The sequence below is a fragment of the Syngnathus floridae genome, chromosome 9, assembly GCF_059516105.1.
Source record: "Syngnathus floridae isolate MCC-2025c chromosome 9, RoL_Sflo_1.0, whole genome shotgun sequence".
In the NCBI taxonomy this organism is placed as follows: Eukaryota; Metazoa; Chordata; class Actinopteri; order Syngnathiformes; family Syngnathidae; genus Syngnathus; species Syngnathus floridae.
In genome coordinates this window covers 15263143-15277351 of record NC_142421.1, presented here as the reverse complement: position 1 = coordinate 15277351, position 14209 = coordinate 15263143, and positions in this window count along the sequence as shown.

Sequence of the window (14209 nt, the reverse complement as noted above, 5' to 3'; positions counted from 1 at the left end):
TGGAGTCGGGCGGTGTGCGTGAGTGTGCTGGCCGCTGGAAGTGCAATGAGGCTTTGCGATCTCCTCCGCGGTGCTTATAAACAGCCAATCCGCTAGAAGGGTTCTTATTTCGGCCACTTAGCGCATGCGCACGGCCTCCCGGTTGTTCCGGGCGGCGTGCGCGAGTATGCTTGCCGCTGGAAGTGCAATGAGGCTCTGCGGTCTCCTCCGCGGTGCTTATAAACAGCCGATCCGCTAGGCGGGAGCTTATTTCGGCCACGGCGCGTGCGCACGGCCTCCCGGTGGAGCCGGGCGGTGTGCGCGAGTGTGCTGGCCGCTGGAAGTGCAATGAGGCTCCGCAATCTCCTCCGCGGTGCTTATAAACAGCCGATCCGCTAGGCGGGAGCTTATTTCGGCCATTTGGCGCGTGTGCACGGCCTCCCGGTGCAACCGGGTGGTGTGCGCGAGTGTGCTGGCCGCTGGAAGTGCAATGAGGCTCTGCAGTCTCCTCCGCGGAGCTCATAAACAGCCCATCCGCTAGGCGGGAGCTTATTTCGGCCACTTGGCGCGTGCGCACGGCCTCCCGGTGGAACCGTGTGGCGTGCACGAGTGTGCTGGCCGCTGGAAGTGCAATGAGGCTCCGCTATCTCCTCCGCAGTACTTATAAACAGCTGATCCGCTAGGCGGGAACTTATTTCGGCCACTTTGCGCGTGCGCACCGCCTCCCGGTTGTTCCGGGCGGCGTGCGCGAGTGTGCTGGCCGCTGGAAGTGCAATGGGGCTCCGCGATCTCCTCCGCGGTGCTTATAAACAGCCAATCCGCTAGGCGGGAGCTTATTTCGGCCATTAGGCGCATGCGCACGGCCTCCCGGTTGTTCCGGGCGGCGTGCGCGAGTGTGCTGGCCGCTGGAAGTGCAATAAGGCTCCGCGATCTCCTCCGCGGTGCTTATAAACAGCCAATCCGCTAGGCGGGAGCTTATTTCGGCCACTAGGCGCATGCGCACGACCTCCCGGTTGTTCCGGGCGGCGTGCGCGAGTGTGCTGGCCGCTGGAAGTGCAATGAAGCTCTGCGATCTCCTCCGCGGTGCTTACTATAAACAGCCGCTCCGAGAGGCGGGAGCTTATTTCGGCCACTTGGCGCATGCGCACGTCCTCCCGGTTGTTCCGGGCGGCGTGTGCGAGTGTGTTTGCCGCTGGAAGTGCAATGAGGCTCCGCGATCTCCTCCGTGGTGCTTATAAACAGCCGCTCCGCTAGGCGGGAGCTTATTTTGGCCACTTGGCGCATGCGCACGTCCTCCCGGTTGTTCCGGGCGGCGTGCGCGAGTGTGCTTGCCGCTGGAAGTGCAATGAGGCTCCGCGATCTCCTCCGCGGTGCTTATAAACAGCCGATCCGCTAGGCGGGAGCTCATTTCGGCCACGGCGCGTGCGCACGGGCTTCCGGTGGAGTTGGGCGGCGTGTGCGAGTGTGCTTGCCGCTGGAAGTGCAATGAGGCTCCGCGATCTCCTCTGCGGTGCTTATAAAAAGCCGCTCCGGTAGGCGGGAGCTTATTTCGGCCACTTGGCGCATGCGCACGTCCTCCCGGTTGTTCCGGGCGGCGTGCGCGAGTGTGCTTGCCGCTGGAAGTGCAATGAGGCTCCGCGATCTCCTCCGCGGTGCTTATAAACAGCCGATCCGCTAGGCGGGAGCTTATTTCGGCCACGGCGCGTGCGCACGGCCTCCTGGTGGAGCCGGGCGGTGTGCGTGAGTGTGCTGGCCGCTGGAAGTGCAATGAGGCTTTGCGATCTCCTCCGCGGTGCTTATAAACAGCCAATCCGCTAGAAGGGTTCTTATTTCGGCCACTTAGCGCATGCGCACGGCCTCCCGGTTGTTCCGGGCGGCGTGCGCGAGTATGCTTGCCGCTGGAAGTGCAATGAGGCTCTGCGGTCTCCTCCGCGGTGCTTATAAACAGCCGATCCGCTAGGCGGGAGCTTATTTCGGCCACGGCGCGTGCGCACGGCCTCCCGGTGGAGCCGGGCGGTGTGCGCGAGTGTGCTGGCCGCTGGAAGTGCAATGAGGCTCCGCAATCTCCTCCGCGGTGCTTATAAACAGCCGATCCGCTAGGCGGGAGCTTATTTCGGCCATTTGGCGCGTGTGCACGGCCTCCCGGTGGAACCGGGTGGTGTGCGCGAGTGTGCTGGCCGCTGGAAGTGCAATGAGGCTCTGCAGTCTCCTCCGCGGAGCTCATAAACAGCCCATCCGCTAGGCGGGAGATTATTTCGGCCACTTGGCGCGTGCGCACGGCCTCCCGGTGGAACCGTGTGGCGTGCACGAGTGTGCTGGCCGCTGGAAGTGCAATGAGGCTCCGCTATCTCCTCCGCAGTACTTATAAACAGCTGATCCGCTAGGCGGGAACTTATTTCGGCCACTTTGCGCGTGCGCACCGCCTCCCGGTTGTTCCGGGCGGCGTGCGCGAGTGTGCTGGCCGCTGGAAGTGCAATGGGGCTCCGCGATCTCCTCCGCGGTGCTTATAAACAGCCAATCCGCTAGGCGGGAGCTTATTTCGGCCATTAGGCGCATGCGCACGGCCTCCCGGTTGTTCCGGGCGGCGTGCGCGAGTGTGCTGGCCGCTGGAAGTGCAATGAAGCTCTGCGATCTCCTCTGCGGTGCTTATAAACAGCCGCTCCGAGAGGCGGGAGCTTATTTCGGCCACTTGGCGCATGCGCTCGTCCTCCCGGTTGTTCCGGGCGGCGTGTGCGAGTGTGCTTGCCGCTGGAAGTGCAATGAAGCTCCGTGATCTCCTCCGCGGTGCTTATAAACAGCCGCTCCGCTAGGCGGGAGCTTATTTTGGCCAATTGGCGCATGCGCACGTCCTCCCGGTTGTTCCGGGTGGCGTGCGCGACTGTGCTTGCCGCTGGAAGTGCAATGAGGCTCCGCGATCTCCTCCGCGGTGCTTATAAACAGCCGATCTGCTAGGCGGGAGCTTATTTCGGCCACGGCGCGTGCGCACGGCCTCCCGGTGGAGCCGGGCGGTGTGCGTGAGTGTGCTGGCCGCTGGAAGTGCAATGAGGCTCTGCGATCTCCTCCGCGGTGCTTATAAACAGCCAATCCGCTAGAAGGGAGCTTATTTCGGCCACCTGGCGCGTGCGCACGGCCTCCCGGTGGAACCGGGAAGCGTGCGCGAGTGTGCTGGCCGCTGGAAGTGCAATGAGGCTCCGCAATCTCCTCCGCGGTGCTTATAAACAGCTGATCCGCTAGGCGGGAGCTTATTTCGGCCACTTGGCTCGTGCGCACGGCCTCAAGGTGGAATCGGGCGGCGTGTGCGAGTGTGCTGGCCGCTGGAAGTGCAATGAGGCTCTGCGGTCTCCTCCGCGGTGCTTATAAACAGCCGGTCCGCTAGGCGGGAGCTTATTTCTGCCACTTGGTGCGTGCGCACGGCCTCCCGGTGGAACCGGGAAGCGTGCGCGAGTGTGCTGGCCGCTGGAAGTGCAATGAGGCTCCGCTATCTCCTCCGCGGTGCTTATAAACAGCTGATCCGCTAGGCGGGATCTTATTTCGTACACTTAGCGCATGCGCACGGCCTCCCGGTTGTTCCGGGTGGCGTGCGCGAGTATGCTTGCCGCTGGAAGTGCAATGAGGCTCCGCGATCTCCTCAGCGGTGCTTATAAACAGCCGATCCGCTCGGCGGGAGCTTATTTCGGCCACTTGGCGCGTGTGCACGGCCTCCCGGTGGAACCGGGTGGTGTGCGCGAGTGTGCTGGCCGCTGGAAGTGCAATGAGGCTCTGCAGTCTCCTCCGCGGAGCTCATAAACAGCCGATTCGCTAGGCGGGAGCTTATTTCGGCCACGGCGCGTGCGCACGGCCTCATGGTGAAGCCGGGCGGTGTGCGTGAGTGTGCTGGCCGCTGGAAGTGCAATGAGGCTCTGCGATCTCCTCCGCGGTGCTTATAAACAGCCGATCCGCTAGGCGGGATCTTATTTCGGCCACTTAGCGCATGCGCACGGCCACCCGGTTGTTCCGGGCGGCATGCGCGAGTATGCTTGCCGCTGGAAGTGCAATGAGGCTCCGCGATCTCCTCCGCGGTGCTTATAAACAGCCGATCCGCTCGGCGGGAGCTTATTTCGGCCATTTGGCGCGTGTGCACGGCCTCCCGGTGGAACCGGGTGGTGTGCGCGAGTGTGCTGGCCGCTGGAAGTGCAATGAGGCTCTGCAGTCTCCTCCGCGGAGCTCATAAACAGCCGATTCGCTAGGCGGGAGCTTATTTCGGCCACTTGGCGCGTGCGCACGGCCTCCCGGTGGAACCGGGTGGCGTGCGCGAGTGTGCTGGCCGCTGGAAGTGCAATGAGGCTCCGAGATCTCCTCCGCAGTACTTATAAACAGCCGATCCGCTAGCCGGGAGCTTATTTCGGCCACTTTGCGCGTGCGCACCGCCTCCCGGTTGTTCCGGGCGGCGTGCGCGAGTGTGCTGGCCGCTGGAGGTGCAATAAGGCTCCGCGATCTCCTCCGCGGTGCTTATAAACAGCCAATCCGCTAGGCGGGAGCTTATTTCGGCCACTAGGCGCATGCGCACGACCTCCCGGTTGTTCCGGGCGGCGTGCGCGAGTGTGCTGACCGCTGGAAGTGCAATGAGGCTTTGCGATCTCCTCCGCGGTGCTTATAAACAGCCAATCCGCTAGAAGGGTTCTTATTTCGGCCACTTAGCGCATGCGCACGGCCTCCCGGTTGTTCCGGGCGGCGTGCGCGAGTATGCTTGCCGCTGGAAGTGCAATGAGGCTCTGCGGTCTCCTCCGCGGTGCTTATAAACAGCCGATCCGCTAGGCGGGAGCTTATTTCGGCCACTTGGCTCGTGCGCATGGCCTCAAGGTGGAATCGGGCGGCGTGTGCGAGTGTGCTGGCCGCTGGAAGTGCAATGAGGCTCTGCGGTCTCCTCCGCGGTGCTTATAAACAGCCGGTCCGCTAGGCGGGAGCTTATTTCGGCATCTTGGTGCGTGCGCACGGCCTCCCGGTGGAACCGGGAAGCGTGCGCGAGTGTGCTGGCCGCTGGAAGTGCAATGAGGCTCTGCTATCTCCTCCGCGGTGCTTATAAACAGCCGATCCGCTAGGCGGGATCTTATTTCGGCCACTTAGCGCATGCACACGGCCTCCCGGTTGTTCCGGGCGGCGTGCGCGAGTATGCTTGCCGCTGGAAGTGCAATGAGGCTCCGCGATCTCCTCCGCGGTGCTTATAAACAGCCGATCCGCTCGGCGGGAGCTTATTTCGGCCACTTGGCGCATGCGCCCCTCCCGGTTGTTCCGGGCGGCGTGCGCGAGTGTGCTTGCCGCTGGAAGTGCAATGAGGCTCCGCGATCTCCTCCGCGGTGCTTATAAACAGCCGATCCGCTCGGCGGGAGCTTATTTCGGCCACTTGGCGCGTGTGCAAGGCCTCCCGGTGGAACCGGGTGGTGTGCGCGAGTGTGCTGGCCGCTGGAAGTGCAATGAGGCTCTGCAGTCTCCTCCGCGGAGCTCATAAACAGCCGATTCGCTAGAAGGGAGCTTATTTCGGCCACCTGGCGCGTGCGCACGGCCTCCTGGTGGAACCGGGAAGCGTGCCCGAATGTGCTGGCCGCTGGAAGTGCAATGAGGCTCTGCGATCTCCTCCGCGGTGCTTATAAACAGCCGATCCGCTAGAAGGGAGCTAATTTCGGCCACTTGGCTCGTGCGCACGGCCTCAAGGTGGAATCGGGCGGCGTGTGCGAGTGTGCTGGCCACTGGAAGTGCAATGAGGCTCTGCGGTCTCCTCCGCGGTGCCTATAAACAGCCGGTCCGCTAGGCGGGAGCTTATTTCGGCCACTTGGTGCGTGCGCACGTTCTCCCGGTGGAACCGGGAAGCGTGCGCGAGTGTGCTGGCCGCTGGAAGTGCAATGAGGCTCTGCTATCTCCTCCGCGGTGCTTATAAACAGCCGATCCGCTAGGCGGGATCTTATTTCGGCCACTTAGCGCATGCGCAAGGCCTCCCGGTTGTTCCGGGCGGCGTGCGCGAGTATGCTTGCCGCTGGAAGTGCAATGAGGCTCTGCGGTCTCCTCCGCGGTGCTTATAAACAGCCGGTCCGCTAGGCGGGAGCTTATTTCGGCCCCTTGGCGCGTGGGCACGGCCTCCCGATGGAACCAGGAAGCGTGCGCGAGTGTGCTGGCCGCTGGAAGTGCAATGAGGCTCCGCGATCTCCTCCGTGGTGCTTATAATTGCCGATCCGCTAGGCAGGAATTTATTTCGGCCACTTGGCGCGTGCGCACGGCCTTCCGGTGGAGTTGGGCGGCGTGTGCGAGTGTGCTTGCCGCTGGAAGTGCAATGAGGCTCCGCGATCTCCTCCGCGGTGCTTATAAACAGCGGCTCCGCTAGGCGGGAGCTTATTTCGGCCACTTGGCGCGTGCGCACGGCCTCCCGGTGGAACCAGGAAGCGTGCGCGAGTGTGCCGGCCGCTGGAAGTGCAATCAGGCTCCGCGAACTCCTCCGCGGTGCTTATAAACAGCCGCTCCGAGAGGCGGGAGCTTATTTCGGCCACTTGGCGCATGCGCCCCTCCCGGTTGTTCCGGGCGGCGTGCGCGAGTGTGCTTGCCGCTGGAAGTGCAATGAGGCTCCGCGATCTCCTCCGCGGTGCTTATAAACAGCCGATCCGCTCGGCGGGAGCTTATTTCGGCCACTTGGCGCGTGTGCACGGCCTCCCGGTGGAACCGGGTGGTGTGCGCGAGTGTGCTGGCCGCTGGAAGTGCAATGAGGCTCTGCAGACTCCTCCGCGGAGCTCATAAACAGCCGATTTGCTAGAAGGGAGCTTATTTCGGCCACCTGGCGCGTGCGCACGGCCTCCGGGTGGAACCGGGAAGCGTGCCAGAATGTGCTGAACGCTGGAAGTGCAATGAGGCTCTGCGATCTCCTCCGCGGTGCTTATAAACAGCCGATCCGCTAGAAGGGAGCTTATTTCGGCCACTTGGCTCGTGCGCACGGCCTCAAGGTGGAATCGGGCGGCGTGTGCGAGTGTGCTGGCCGCTGGAAGTGCAATGAGGCTCTGCGGTCTCCTCCGCGGTGCCTATAAACAGCCAGTCCGCTAGGCGGGAGCTTATTTCGGCCACTTGGTGCGTGCGCACGTTCTCCCGGTGGAACCGGGAAGCGTGCGCGAGTGTGCTGGCCGCTGGAAGTGCAATGAGGCTCCGCTATCTCCTCCGCGGTGCTTATAAACAGCCGATCCGCTAGGCGGGATCTTATTTCGGCCACTTAGCGCATGCGCACGGCCTCCCGGTTGTTCCGGGCGGCGTGCGCGAGTATGCTTGCCGCTGGAAGTGCAATGAGGCTCTGCGGTCTCCTCCGCGGTGCTTATAAACAGCCGATCCGCTAGGCGGGAGCTTATTTCGGCCACGGCGCGTGCGCACGGCCTCCCGGTGGAGTCGGGCGGTGTGCGTGAGTGTGCTGGCCGCTGGAAGTGCAATGAGGCTTTGCGATCTCCTCCGCGGTGCTTATAAACAGCCGCTCCGAGAGGCGGGAGCTTATTTCGGCCACTTGGCGCATGCGCTCGTCCTCCCGGTTGTTCCGGGCGGCGTGTGCGAGTGTGCTGGCCGCTGGAAGTGCAATGAGGCTTTGCGATCTCCTCCGCGGTGCTTATAAACAGCCAATCCGCTAGAAGGGTTCTTATTTCGGCCACCTGGCGCGTGCGCACGGCCTCCCGGTGGAACCGGGAAGCGTGCGCGAGTGTGCTGGCCGCTGGAAGTGCAATGAGGCTCCGCAATCTCCTCCGCGGTGCTTATAAACAGCCGATCCGCTAGGCGGGAGCTTATTTCGGCCACTTGGCTCGTGCGCACGGCCTCAAGGTGGAATCGGGCGGCGTTTGCGAGTGTGCTGGCCGCTGGAAGTGCAATGAGGCTCCGCGATCTCCTCCGCGGTGCTTATAAACAGCCGATCCGCTCGGCGGGAGCTTATTTCGGCCATTTGGCGCGTGTGCACGGCCTCCCGGTGGAACCGGGTGGTGTGCGCGAGTGTGCTGGCCGCTGGAAGTGCAATGAGGCTCTGCAGTCTCCTCCGCGGAGCTCATAAACAGCCGATTCGCTAGGCGGGAGCTTATTTCGGCCACTTGGCGCGTGCGCACGGCCTCCCGGTGGAACCGGGTGGCGTGCGCGAGTGTGCTGGCCGCTGGAAGTGCAATGAGGCTCCGAGATCTCCTCCGCAGTACTTATAAACAGCCGATCCGCTAGGCGGGAGCTTATTTCGGCCACTTTGCGCTTGCGCACCGCCTCCCGGTTGTTCCGGGCGGCGTGCGCGAGTGTGCTGGCCGCTGGAAGTGCAATAAGGCTCCGCGATCTCCTCCGCGGTGCTTATAAACAGCCAATCCGCTAGGCGGGAGCTTATTTCGGCCACTAGGCGCATGCGCACGACCTCCCGGTTGTTCCGGGCGGCGTGCGCGAGTGTGCTGGCCGCTGGAAGTGCAATGAAGCTCTGCGATCTCCTCCGCGGTGCTTATAAACAGCCGCTCCGAGAGGCGGGAGCTTATTTCGGCCACTTGGCGCATGCGCACGTCCTCCCGGTTGTTCCGGGCGGCGTGTGCGAGTGTGTTTGCCGCTGGAAGTGCAATGAGGCTCCGCGATCTCCTCCGTGGTGCTTATAAACAGCCGCTCCGCTAGGCGGGAGCTTATTTTGGCCACTTGGCGCATGCGCACGTCCTCCCGGTTGTTCCGGGCGGCGTGCGCGAGTGTGCTTGCCGCTGGAAGTGCAATGAGGCTCCGCGATCTCCTCCGCGGTGCTTATAAACAGCCGATCCGCTAGGCGGGAGCTCATTTCGGCCACGGCGCGTGCGCACGGGCTTCCGGTGGAGTTGGGCGGCGTGTGCGAGTGTGCTTGCCGCTGGAAGTGCAATGAGGCTCCGCGATCTCCTCTGCGGTGCTTATAAAAAGCCGCTCCGGTAGGCGGGAGCTTATTTCGGCCACTTGGCGCATGCGCACGTCCTCCCGGTTGTTCCGGGCGGCGTGCGCGAGTGTGCTTGCCGCTGGAAGTGCAATGAGGCTCCGCGATCTCCTCCGCGGTGCTTATAAACAGCCGATCCGCTAGGCGGGAGCTTATTTCGGCCACGGCGCGTGCGCACGGCCTCCCGGTGGAGTCGGGCGGTGTGCGTGAGTGTGCTGGCCGCTGGAAGTGCAATGAGGCTTTGCGATCTCCTCCGCGGTGCTTATAAACAGCCAATCCGCTAGAAGGGTTCTTATTTCGGCCACTTAGCGCATGCGCACGGCCTCCCGGTTGTTCCGGGCGGCGTGCGCGAGTATGCTTGCCGCTGGAAGTGCAATGAGGCTCTGCGGTCTCCTCCGCGGTGCTTATAAACAGCCGATCCGCTAGGCGGGAGCTTATTTCGGCCACGGCGCGTGCGCACGGCCTCCCGGTGGAGCCGGGCGGTGTGCGCGAGTGTGCTGGCCGCTGGAAGTGCAATGAGGCTCCGCAATCTCCTCCGCGGTGCTTATAAACAGCCGATCCGCTAGGCGGGAGCTTATTTCGGCCATTTGGCGCGTGTGCACGGCCTCCCGGTGCAACCGGGTGGTGTGCGCGAGTGTGCTGGCCGCTGGAAGTGCAATGAGGCTCTGCAGTCTCCTCCGCGGAGCTCATAAACAGCCCATCCGCTAGGCGGGAGCTTATTTCGGCCACTTGGCGCGTGCGCACGGCCTCCCGGTGGAACCGTGTGGCGTGCACGAGTGTGCTGGCCGCTGGAAGTGCAATGAGGCTCCGCTATCTCCTCCGCAGTACTTATAAACAGCTGATCCGCTAGGCGGGAACTTATTTCGGCCACTTTGCGCGTGCGCACCGCCTCCCGGTTGTTCCGGGCGGCGTGCGCGAGTGTGCTGGCCGCTGGAAGTGCAATGGGGCTCCGCGATCTCCTCCGCGGTGCTTATAAACAGCCAATCCGCTAGGCGGGAGCTTATTTCGGCCATTAGGCGCATGCGCACGGCCTCCCGGTTGTTCCGGGCGGCGTGCGCGAGTGTGCTGGCCGCTGGAAGTGCAATAAGGCTCCGCGATCTCCTCCGCGGTGCTTATAAACAGCCAATCCGCTAGGCGGGAGCTTATTTCGGCCACTAGGCGCATGCGCACGACCTCCCGGTTGTTCCGGGCGGCGTGCGCGAGTGTGCTGGCCGCTGGAAGTGCAATGAAGCTCTGCGATCTCCTCCGCGGTGCTTATAAACAGCCGCTCCGAGAGGCGGGAGCTTATTTCGGCCACTTGGCGCATGCGCACGTCCTCCCGGTTGTTCCGGGCGGCGTGTGCGAGTGTGTTTGCCGCTGGAAGTGCAATGAGGCTCCGCGATCTCCTCCGTGGTGCTTATAAACAGCCGCTCCGCTAGGCGGGAGCTTATTTTGGCCACTTGGCGCATGCGCACGTCCTCCCGGTTGTTCCGGGCGGCGTGCGCGAGTGTGCTTGCCGCTGGAAGTGCAATGAGGCTCCGCGATCTCCTCCGCGGTGCTTATAAACAGCCGATCCGCTAGGCGGGAGCTCATTTCGGCCACGGCGCGTGCGCACGGGCTTCCGGTGGAGTTGGGCGGCGTGTGCGAGTGTGCTTGCCGCTGGAAGTGCAATGAGGCTCCGCGATCTCCTCTGCGGTGCTTATAAAAAGCCGCTCCGGTAGGCGGGAGCTTATTTCGGCCACTTGGCGCATGCGCACGTCCTCCCGGTTGTTCCGGGCGGCGTGCGCGAGTGTGCTTGCCGCTGGAAGTGCAATGAGGCTCCGCGATCTCCTCCGCGGTGCTTATAAACAGCCGATCCGCTAGGCGGGAGCTTATTTCGGCCACGGCGCGTGCGCACGGCCTCCCGGTGGAGCCGGGCGGTGTGCGTGAGTGTGCTGGCCGCTGGAAGTGCAATGAGGCTTTGCGATCTCCTCCGCGGTGCTTATAAACAGCCAATCCGCTAGAAGGGTTCTTATTTCGGCCACTTAGCGCATGCGCACGGCCTCCCGGTTGTTCCGGGCGGCGTGCGCGAGTATGCTTGCCGCTGGAAGTGCAATGAGGCTCTGCGGTCTCCTCCGCGGTGCTTATAAACAGCCGATCCGCTAGGCGGGAGCTTATTTCGGCCACGGCGCGTGCGCACGGCCTCCCGGTGGAGCCGGGCGGTGTGCGCGAGTGTGCTGGCCGCTGGAAGTGCAATGAGGCTCCGCAATCTCCTCCGCGGTGCTTATAAACAGCCGATCCGCTAGGCGGGAGCTTATTTCGGCCATTTGGCGCGTGTGCACGGCCTCCCGGTGGAACCGGGTGGTGTGCGCGAGTGTGCTGGCCGCTGGAAGTGCAATGAGGCTCTGCAGTCTCCTCCGCGGAGCTCATAAACAGCCCATCCGCTAGGCGGGAGATTATTTCGGCCACTTGGCGCGTGCGCACGGCCTCCCGGTGGAACCGTGTGGCGTGCACGAGTGTGTTGGCCGCTGGAAGTGCAATGAGGCTCCGCTATCTCCTCCGCAGTACTTATAAACAGCTGATCCGCTAGGCGGGAACTTATTTCGGCCACTTTGCGCGTGCGCACCGCCTCCCGGTTGTTCCGGGCGGCGTGCGCGAGTGTGCTGGCCGCTGGAAGTGCAATGGGGCTCCGCGATCTCCTCCGCGGTGCTTATAAACAGCCAATCCGCTAGGCGGGAGCTTATTTCGGCCATTAGGCGCATGCGCACGGCCTCCCGGTTGTTCCGGGCGGCGTGCGCGAGTGTGCTGGCCGCTGGAAGTGCAATGAAGCTCTGCGATCTCCTCTGCGGTGCTTATAAACAGCCGCTCCGAGAGGCGGGAGCTTATTTCGGCCACTTGGCGCATGCGCTCGTCCTCCCGGTTGTTCCGGGCGGCGTGTGCGAGTGTGCTTGCCGCTGGAAGTGCAATGAGGCTCCGTGATCTCCTCCGCGGTGCTTATAAACAGCCGCTCCGCTAGGCGGGAGCTTATTTTGGCCAATTGGCGCATGCGCACGTCCTCCCGGTTGTTCCGGGTGGCGTGCGCGACTGTGCTTGCCGCTGGAAGTGCAATGAGGCTCCGCGATCTCCTCCGCGGTGCTTATAAACAGCCGATCTGCTAGGCGGGAGCTTATTTCGGCCACGGCGCGTGCGCACGGCCTCCCGGTGGAGCCGGGCGGTGTGCGTGAGTGTGCTGGCCGCTGGAAGTGCAATGAGGCTCTGCGATCTCCTCCGCGGTGCTTATAAACAGCCAATCCGCTAGAAGGGAGCTTATTTCGGCCACCTGGCGCGTGCGCACGGCCTCCCGGTGGAACCGGGAAGCGTGCGCGAGTGTGCTGGCCGCTGGAAGTGCAATGAGGCTCCGCAATCTCCTCCGCGGTGCTTATAAACAGCTGATCCGCTAGGCGGGAGCTTATTTCGGCCACTTGGCTCGTGCGCACGGCCTCAAGGTGGAATCGGGCGGCGTGTGCGAGTGTGCTGGCCGCTGGAAGTGCAATGAGGCTCTGCGGTCTCCTCCGCGGTGCTTATAAACAGCCGGTCCGCTAGGCGGGAGCTTATTTTTGCCACTTGGTGCGTGCGCACGGCCTCCCGGTGGAACCGGGAAGCGTGCGCGAGTGTGCTGGCCGCTGGAAGTGCAATGAGGCTCCGCTATCTCCTCCGCGGTGCTTATAAACAGCTGATCCGCTAGGCGGGATCTTATTTCGTACACTTAGCGCATGCGCACGGCCTCCCGGTTGTTCCGGGTGGCGTGCGCGAGTATGCTTGCCGCTGGAAGTGCAATGAGGCTCCGCGATCTCCTCAGCGGTGCTTATAAACAGCCGATCCGCTCGGCGGGAGCTTATTTCGGCCACTTGGCGCGTGTGCACGGCCTCCCGGTGGAACCGGGTGGTGTGCGCGAGTGTGCTGGCCGCTGGAAGTGCAATGAGGCTCTGCAGTCTCCTCCGCGGAGCTCATAAACAGCCGATTCGCTAGGCGGGAGCTTATTTCGGCCACGGCGCGTGCGCACGGCCTCATGGTGAAGCCGGGCGGTGTGCGTGAGTGTGCTGGCCGCTGGAAGTGCAATGAGGCTCTGCGATCTCCTCCGCGGTGCTTATAAACAGCCGATCCGCTAGGCGGGATCTTATTTCGGCCACTTAGCGCATGCGCACGGCCACCCGGTTGTTCCGGGCGGCATGCGCGAGTATGCTTGCCGCTGGAAGTGCAATGAGGCTCCGCGATCTCCTCCGCGGTGCTTATAAACAGCCGATCCGCTCGGCGGGAGCTTATTTCGGCCATTTGGCGCGTGTGCACGGCCTCCCGGTGGAACCGGGTGGTGTGCGCGAGTGTGCTGGCCGCTGGAAGTGCAATGAGGCTCTGCAGTCTCCTCCGCGGAGCTCATAAACAGCCGATTCGCTAGGCGGGAGCTTATTTCGGCCACTTGGCGCGTGCGCACGGCCTCCCGGTGGAACCGGGTGGCGTGCGCGAGTGTGCTGGCCGCTGGAAGTGCAATGAGGCTCCGAGATCTCCTCCGCAGTACTTATAAACAGCCGATCCGCTAGCCGGGAGCTTATTTCGGCCACTTTGCGCGTGCGCACCGCCTCCCGGTTGTTCCGGGCGGCGTGCGCGAGTGTGCTGGCCGCTGGAGGTGCAATAAGGCTCCGCGATCTCCTCCGCGGTGCTTATAAACAGCCAATCCGCTAGGCGGGAGCTTATTTCGGCCACTAGGCGCATGCGCACGACCTCCCGGTTGTTCCGGGCGGCGTGCGCGAGTGTGCTGACCGCTGGAAGTGCAATGAGGCTTTGCGATCTCCTCCGCGGTGCTTATAAACAGCCAATCCGCTAGAAGGGTTCTTATTTCGGCCACTTAGCGCATGCGCACGGCCTCCCGGTTGTTCCGGGCGGCGTGCGCGAGTATGCTTGCCGCTGGAAGTGCAATGAGGCTCTGCGGTCTCCTCCGCGGTGCTTATAAACAGCCGATCCGCTAGGCGGGAGCTTATTTCGGCCACTTGGCTCGTGCGCATGGCCTCAAGGTGGAATCGGGCGGCGTGTGCGAGTGTGCTGGCCGCTGGAAGTGCAATGAGGCTCTGCGGTCTCCTCCGCGGTGCTTATAAACAGCCGGTCCGCTAGGCGGGAGCTTATTTCGGCATCTTGGTGCGTGCGCACGGCCTCCCGGTGGAACCGGGAAGCGTGCGCGAGTGTGCTAGCCGCTGGAAGTGCAATGAGGCTCTGCTATCTCCTCCGCGGTGCTTATAAACAGCCGATCCGCTAGGCGGGATCTTATTTCGGCCACTTAGCGCATGCACACGGCCTCCCGGTTGTTCCGGGCGGCGTGCGCGAGTATGCTTGCCGCTGGAAGTG